This window comes from Arachis hypogaea, chromosome 19, assembly GCF_003086295.3.
Source record: "Arachis hypogaea cultivar Tifrunner chromosome 19, arahy.Tifrunner.gnm2.J5K5, whole genome shotgun sequence".
Classification (NCBI taxonomy): domain Eukaryota; kingdom Viridiplantae; phylum Streptophyta; class Magnoliopsida; order Fabales; family Fabaceae; genus Arachis; species Arachis hypogaea.
In genome coordinates, this window is record NC_092054.1 from 105471075 (window position 1) to 105480130 (window position 9056).

The 9056-nt window shown below is 34.4% G+C and overlaps 1 long non-coding RNA gene across 1 annotated transcript; it reads right to left on the reverse strand.

Annotated features, from left to right (window-relative positions):
• Positions 1-537: 537 nt before the first annotated feature.
• LOC112779584 (uncharacterized) lies at positions 538-5588 on the reverse strand. Its single transcript, XR_003190771.2, has 5 exons — positions 4916-5588; positions 4634-4823; positions 2528-2602; positions 2300-2446; positions 538-781 (listed from the first exon to the last, which is right to left on the reverse strand). It is a non-coding gene; the product is annotated as an uncharacterized lncRNA (long non-coding RNA).
• Between the last annotated feature and the right edge of the window lie 3468 nt (positions 5589-9056).

A 9056-nucleotide genomic window follows, 5' to 3' on the forward strand; every position in this document is an offset into this window, starting at 1 on the left:
CACTGTGACCATAGCCTCTATGGTCACCCCACCAAAAACCGTGGCCATAGCCTTAGCTATTGTCACGATTTTAGCCGTGACCATAGCCTCTATGGCCACCCCTCATTAAACCGTGACCATAGCCTCTATGGTCACCCCTCACCAAAACCGTGACCATAGCCTTATCTATGGTCACGGTTTTGGCCGTGACCATAGCCTCTATGGTCACCCCTAACCAAAACCGTGACCATAGCCTTATTTATGGTCACAGTTTTAACCGTGACCATAGCCCCTATGGTCACCCCTTCCTTAAACCGTGACCATAGCCTTATCTATGGTCACGATTTTTCGCCGTGACCATAGCCTCTATGGTCACCCCACCGTGACCGTGACCATAGCCTTATCTATGGTCACGGTTTTCACTGTGGCCATAGCTTATCTATGGTCATAGTTTTTACCGTGACCATAGCCTGTTTTATGTTATGAGATTTAATTTTTTTAAATCATAATCACATCCCAAAATGATGATAATCACAAAATAAATCTAAAGATGAAAAATTTGATAAATCCAAATCATAAAAGTTTCATTAAAAATTAGATATTCATTACAACACTAATCAAAATAGAGTGTAATTTATCCATTACATATAATATCGGATAAAGTCTCTTATCAAAAAGTAAAGAACACATCAAAATAATACATTTAGATAACCAAACTTATTATAAGACCCATCCCATCTTATACAGGGTGCCACAACAACTAGTCAACTCCTTTTGTCTTTACGAGTCCAAAAAAATTATCCTGTATACAAAATAAAACAAAAAATTCCTCGTAAAGAACATTAAAGAGTAGGTAAACAAAATAATCAATTAACAAATATTAATCCTAAATTAATATAAATACAAAATAATTTCTATTTTAAACTTCCTGTCTTAAAATGAGACACAATCAAGCATGTTGTGGAAAATATTTACAATGTAGCAATTGAAGATTTTACATATCAATAATTATAAAATATCTTGGAAAACACAGAGCTATTTGAAAAATCAAAGAAAATAGATACAAAAATTTTAAAATTTTTACACACTAATCACATAAATAAAGTTGATGCATGACCTCTGAAAAATAAATAAAATTAAAATTCCTAATCTATCATTAAGACAAAAAATAGTGATATCATATCATCTACATGACATTTATAAAGTGATGTGTTTTGATTGAGTGAAATCAAAATGATTTAGTAGTCCCCATATATATTTCTTTGGTAAAATTGGAATGAGAAATTTTCATGCAAAAATTTACTCTTAGTGCTTAAATTCATCACTGTTACAACTTATTATATTCACCCTTTTGTTTAGTGTAAAACCTTGCTATTACCAATTTCAGAAGAAACAAGAAATGCTAATCCCTAGGTTAGTTCAAACAACCCTAAATTCACGGACAGTCCCAACAAATAACCATCCTACAAGCATACCAAACAAGTTGTTTATTGCTGCACTGAAAAATTGAAAACACGGAAATTTTCACTGAGAACTAGCCATAAGGATTCACATTTGAGAACAAGGGAATCTGCTACTTGACTAAATTTAAATCAGAGTGAGGTCAGATGTTTCAGAAAAAGTAACTCTGGAAAACAGAAAAGAAAAAATAAAAATAGCCTAAAAAGATGCATTGAAACCTAGGATATTAAAGATGAAGAGAATAGACTGGCTTTAGAAATATAATCTCATCGAAGCGCCAATTATCATTGGCAAAGCACACAACTGGAAAGCACTACAATGCTCATATGCATCAGCAATCTAGCCTTTCCGGGTCCCAACAAAACCATTTGTCAAACTCCTTTCAACTCAATTTCAAAATCTGAACAATTTCAATATCTCAAACCATTTTCAATTTAAATTCATTTTTCTACAAATCAAGCTCATCTCCAATATTATAACCCTTTCCAAATTCCAATTCATTTCCAACAAAGTCAACTAACATCTTCTCAAACACTTTCCAACATTTTCAAACCCAAGTCATTCACAAATCTCAAATCATTTTCCGAAATCAAACTAAATCTAACATCCAATCACTTTCCAATTCTCAAATTATACTTGATAAATATTTGAATCAGAATTTTAAATTAATCCTTCATTCACTACTTCAATATCAAATAAATATTCAGAACTAGTCACAGGCAAGTAAGCAATCACATTTATTCAAAGCAGTTCAGCTCAACTCATAAGACCCCATAATCACCAAAAATATTTACTCGCCTAAATAACAATTTATAACAACTCCTAAGAACAAAATGAGTTTTAATAAAAACGTCCCTACCTCAAAGTCGAAACTCGCAAAACCAAAACGCGTCAAAAACCCCTTTTTCCTCGGCCAGCGACAGCAGCAACCGTAACCTCAGCTTTATCCACTTCCGCAACAACCGAAACAACTTGAATTGTAACATACAATAATCGAAACTCGATCCTAAGGCATTCACATCACAGGAATCTTAGTAACATATAACAAAATAGTGACTAACAGAGTTCAAAAGAAGGGATAGCTTACCAGACTTACGATTAACTGAGAACACGGAGCAGCAACTGTAACATCCCTTCCAGCAAAATACAATCTCTTGGGTTGCTTCAAGCAACATATAAATAAATATTATCTCTTGGGTTGCATTAAGCAACAAATAAGCAAACAATATCTCTTGGGTTGCCTCAAGCAACAAACAAACATCTCTTGGGTTGCTTCAAGCAACAAACAAATAAACAAATATCTCTTGGGTTGCCTCAAGCAACTGATAATCATACAATAAGTACTTTACTCTTTCTTTTTTCTTTCATAATTGCAAGTACGCAAGCGGGACAAGACCCACGCCCTTGCTAACAATCTCGTATACCAAATAATATTTTCTTAAAAGAATCATTGAAGTTATTATCATTAAATAAGCCTTAAATATTGATTTTGATTAAGTCCTTATACTTTTATAAAAATTTGGACATAATCTCCTTTAAAAATAGGACTTAGCCACCCTTACGGGTTCCTTCTTTCTCAACATTTCATCAGCCTCTTTCAGCAGTTGCCACAGCAATATATATTCTCAAAAACATTTGATAATAGTATAGAAAATCTATTTCTTAAATTCCACATCCAAAATAATTGCCAACACAACTTGGCAGCCTGATTTTCATTTTGTTTTTAAAATATCAAATGAATTCGGAATCACGCAAACTTTATATCCATGCGACCGTCTTGGATTAAGCTTTCTATTAAACTAAAAATCATAATTTTTCACTGATTCTAGCTTCGGAAATATAAGCAAAACCGTGACTGCTCTGCAGTGTTTTAAATCCAGAAGACAGCAGCAGTGTACAACATTCGAAATTTCATATAAAATCCAAATTAAATCCAACCACCTTCAAAATTTATGTGGTTAAACATAACTTATTCAAATTTCTTTCTCAATTAGTTCCAGGGTCATACCATTTTTAATGAAGGAGTTACGTAGCTTGGAAGTTAGGTAATTTTCTGCTGAAGTCTGTTTTACAAATCATTAAACATAAGCTCTTCCAAGTCCGATAACTCACTTAAAACATGGAAAACCCTGAAATTTGAATCATATATACTAAACATACTCAAATTTCATCTTCAATTGGTTGCATCTCAATATCATTCGAGAATTAAAAATTATGAAGCCTCAAAGTTACTGACTTAGAAAACAAAGCCTAACTTTTACTGCACAATACATCTATCTCTGAAAATCCAAATCTTTAAAACCACAACTCTAACCATTCTAAATTTTTATAAAATTAAAGTATTAGGACCAAAGTTTCATTTAAAATTGGTTCCATTTCAAAATTCAAACTGCAGAATTTCCAATAGAGGAATCAAGTTGCTGATGTGTTAAACGTTCTGCAGAAAAACCAGATTTGACATCCCCAATTCACAAATTCACCATAAATCATAAACTTAATAAAAAAGTCTCAAATTTACCAGTTTAGTTCCTTATATCCCAAGTTTAACCCAGGCTTGGTCTCATGTAATTCCGATCATTACGTAAGTAGTTATAGCTTTTCAAAGTTTCTGACTTCGTTTAAAATTATGCAGAAAATCAGATTTTAGAGTTCAACTTTGAAAAATCATAACTAATTCTCTAGTTGATACGAAACCTCAAAAATTGAATTTTCACAATTACACTTAACATAATTTACTTAAAATTTAAATTCTTATAATTTCAGTCACTATAGAGTTACTAAATCACTTTTAAAGTTGCCGCTTTATTTCAAGAGAACCTGATTTTCAGCAAACCATTTAGTATTCAAAATCCAACCCTTCAATACCCCTCAAAACCAATTCCAAATCAACCACCAACCAAGTTCATTAACATTACAATATACCAAATAATAGCTCAACGGCAACAAATCCAACATAACCCATTAAAATTCAGAAATTCTCAACAATTAGTCATCAAACAATTCCCAATCCATATAATCAATCAATATCACTAATCAACAATTCCAAATCACAATCTCAACCATTCCAATCACAATTTCAGCCACAATTCAATATTCACATAATCAATCAATTACTCACAGCTATTAAATCTATTTGCAGTTATTCAATAAACCTTGTAGGCAATCTTAAATTGAAATCGTTTAAACCCCCTACCTCAATTAGTCAAAACCGTCGAATTTAAACGCAATGATGCCCTTCTTTTTTCCAGTTTACAACAGCCAATGCGGCCGGAACAGCAGCAGCAGCCTCACTTCTTCTGGGGCAGCAACAACAATGACAATCGCGCCTATCCCAATCACCTCTGTAGCGGTGACATCAGTGGTTCCGGATAAAGATGATAATACTAAACAGAGACATTAACATATGCTATTGTAATCAGAACAAAATATGGTAGAGGAATAGATTCGGAAAACAGAGCATGAGCAAGAGTGTTACAGTTTTAAGAATGGAATTGGGAACGCAGGGGAAGCTGCTGTCGGGTATATCAGTGACGCCTCCCTTCAAGCTCAATGATGATTGAACTATGACGGCGAGGTCCCTTCAACGGCAGCGCTAACGGCGGTGCGCGGCGTTGGCAGCGACGACTCTAACACGGCGACAAAGGCAGAGCTTCTTCTCGGTCAGCAGCTTGCAGCTCAAAGTTTCCTCCCAACGTCTCTCTCTCATCTCTGTTCCATAGCAGCGGCCTCAACTGGCGCCAGCGGCGGACTTCACCCACGGCGATGGCGACGGCTCGAACAACAGCGACAGCACACGACGGCGCGCAACGACAACAACAAATCCCTCTCTACGCAACGTTGAATCTATGCCTCCCTCTTTCTTCAACTCGAACCTGACGATGGACTCCAAGGCAGCAGCAAGAAGCTCAACGGCGTTTGGTCTCCATAGTGACGGCGGTGAGACACTGGTGATGGCGAGCCGGACAGCAACTGGACGGTAACGTGGCGCAGCTCCCTCTCTTCCTCTCTGTGGCTGGTGTGGGTGTATTGTGCGTTAAGTGGGTGAAGGAGAAAGGGGGTGAAGGCTGCGTGTTTTAGCCTCTGAGGAAAGGGGAAAATGAGGGTTAGGTTCTCAATTTGGGAATTAGGGTTTCTAATTTTAATTTGGGAATTGGGATTAGAAATTAAGGATTTTATAAAAGAATAAAGGATAGATATGAATAGATATTTTGATAAAATTAGAGGGTAGAGAAATTTTAAAATCAAATATACTCTATTAAAAATATTTAAGAATATTATTTATCAACACATTGTTAAGTTCAACTAATTATTTTTAATTTAAATTATAAAATAAATATATTAATCACATTTTTATAAAATATAGTTTAAACTCAATACTAATTATTCAAATTAAATGATATAACTTTTTATTATTTTTCTATCACCGAAACTTTAATTTCAATTTACAAAATATCTAATTATAATAAAATTACTTAAACTTTAAGTATTTATAAAAATCCATTTAATCATTTCTCATTTAATTATCAAAACTTAATTTAATTACTTTTAATAAAATAATTTCTAAAAATAAAGTATTTAATAAATATTTAAATTGAAATTAACTCAAATAATATTTTTTTCGAAAATTATGGGTCTTACAAATCACATTTTATAAAATACGATTTTAAATCTAAAATATCGATTACCTAAATTAAATTATATTACATTTCATTATTTTTCTATCACAACTTTAATTTCAATTTCTATAAAGTAACTAATTATAAATCATTTTTTAAATCATTATTAAGTTATTAAATCATTTTTTATGTTATTAAGTTTTAAATCTTTTTTTAATTTAAAATTAATAGTATTCAACTTAATTTTTTATTTATAAAATTAAATTTAAAATTTTAATATTTAAAATAAATCATATAAAATTATTATTAGTTTTTAATTATTAAAATTTTTAAAAGATAAAATATTTAAAATTATAAAAAATACATAAAAATTTTAATTAATTCAAACTCAAATGATTAAAACTGTGACTATAGACCCCTTTAGGCCACCCAAAACCCGTGACCATAGACCTTTTTAGATCACCCTTTTGAAAAACCGTGACCATAGACACTTTTTGGTCATTGTAAAAAACCGTGACCATAAACCCCTTTAGGTCACCCTCAAAACCGTGACCATAGACCTTTTTAGGTCACCCTTCCGAAAAACCGTGACCATATACCCTTTTTGGTCACTGTAAAAAACTGTGACCATAGACAGCTTTAGGTCACCCCCAAAACCGTGACCATAGACCCTTTTAGGCCACCCCCAAAACCGTGACCATAGACCATTTTAGGTCACCCTTTTTTGAAAAACCGTGACCATAGCCCCTTTTTGGTCACTGTAAAAAACCGTGACCATAGACCCCTTTAGGTCACCCCTAAAACCGTGACCATAGACCCTTTTAGGCCACCCCCCAAAACCGTGACCATAGACCCCTTTAGGCCACCCCCAAAACTGTGACCATAGACACTTTTAGGCCACCCCCAAAACCGTGACCATAGACCCCTTAAGGTCACCCCCAACACAGTGACCATAGACCCTTTTAGGTCACCTTTTTTTGTAAAACCGTGACCATAGCCCCTTTTTGGTCACTGTAAAAAACCGTGACCATAAACCCCTTTAGGTCACCCTCAAAACCGTGACCATAGACCCTTTTAGGCCACCCCCCAAAACCGTGACCATAGACCTCTTTAGGCCACCCTCCAAAACCGTGACCATAGACCCTTTTAGGTCACCCTTTTTTGAAAAACCGTGACCATAGACCCCTTTTGGTCACTGTAAAAAACCGTGACCATAGACCCCTTTAGGTCACCCCTCAAAACCGTGATCATAGACCCTTTTAGGCCACCCTTTTTTAAAAAACCTTGACCATAGGTACTCTATGGTCACCCTTTCCAAAAAAACCATGACTATAGTTTTTTTTTTGGTCACCCTAAAAAACCGTGACCATAGAGGGACTATGGTCACGGTTTTTTACCGTGACAAAAAAAACCGTGGCCATAGACCCAAAATGTTGTAGTGTCTTCTATCTGTTCTTTTGATTTTACTTGAAAGCTTTCAATCTTCATCCAATTGGACAGTTATCTTGGAAAAGAAGTTATTCAAACTTGGATCTCTTCTGAACCTTGAAAGAGGAATGAAGAGATCATGCTAGAAATGTTTTCTCATGCTGGACCAAATTGGGTTTGGATGGATATGTGACTATAATCCTCTCAATACTTGATTTGGGAAATGCATGTGGTATAATCAGTGACCATACTTCATCTCTTCTCATGAGCAATTGACCAAGGAATTGGCTATTGATCAAGATTTGAGAGATCGAATTACAAGGAATTGTAATTCGATCACTTAAGATTGCCAAGGAGATCAATGAATGCATTGGTTGAGGAAGAGATGAAAATGAAATTGATCCGGAGAATGCAACATCTCCTGAGCTCAATGAACTCCCCATTTCTGATCTTACCCATTCTCTTTAATTTCTGTCATTTACTTTTATGAGCAATTACCCCATTCCCATTTACAATTCTACAATTTACTTTCTGTCATTTACTTTTAGCTCTTTATTTCTAGCATTTGCTTCTTCTGTTATTTACCTTCCCGCCATTTTATTTTTTGCAATTCTCAACTCAAATACTGATTCGCTCAACTAGAACATTCCTCTAATTAAAGTTGCTTGATCAATCAATCTCTGTGGGATTCGACCTCACTCTATTGTGAGTTTTTACTTGACGACGAATTCGGTACACTTGCCGAAGGAAATTTGTCACGAGACAAGTTTTCCGTGCATCAAGTTTATGGCGCCGTTGCCGGGGATTGATTGTGCATCAACAATGATTAAATTGGAAGATAACTAGATTGAGCATTTTTGTTTTGTTTGATTTAATTTTCTGTTTGAGTAATTTACTTTAAGTTCTGGTTAATTTCTTCCCTTCCCCCTACCTTTTCAATTTTCTTTGTTATTTACAATTCAGTTCACTAACCCACTAACTGTTTGATATATTGCATCACTCATACTAACAGTAATTCTAACAGAATACTTTCTGCATTTATTTTCCTTGCTTGTGCTTTGTTGTTTGTATGATAGGGAGAAGAAGCGGGGCTTCAACTTCCTTTGATTCTGAACCTGAGAGAACCTTCTTTAGATTAAGGAGGGAAGCAAGAGGAAAAAGAGTGGTTGGTGCTGAGAAAGAGGAGGAATCCTTTGTTAGTTGATACATAAACACCACATGTACTTAACAATGATATTGTCATTAGTACTCAGAGCCTTCAGCTTTCTCATTCTTTCCCTTTTTCTTTCTTGCTTTAATTTACAATTGCTTTTTCAAGGTTTTCATGATTTTCAAAAGATTTCACAAAATGCACTAGATAGAAACTTCAACTAAATAAAATCCAATGCCATTGAGCAACAATTAATCATACTAGCTTTCCAAAACTTGTATGCATATGCTAACTTCTTCTTTAATTCCTTGTTTGTTTATGATCATGATGCTTTATTGCTTTTGAACTCACAAAACTTAAGTTGGTAGTTATAATGTCACAGCAGCATGTTAGAAATCAGTAATCAAACTATGCTTATTCAT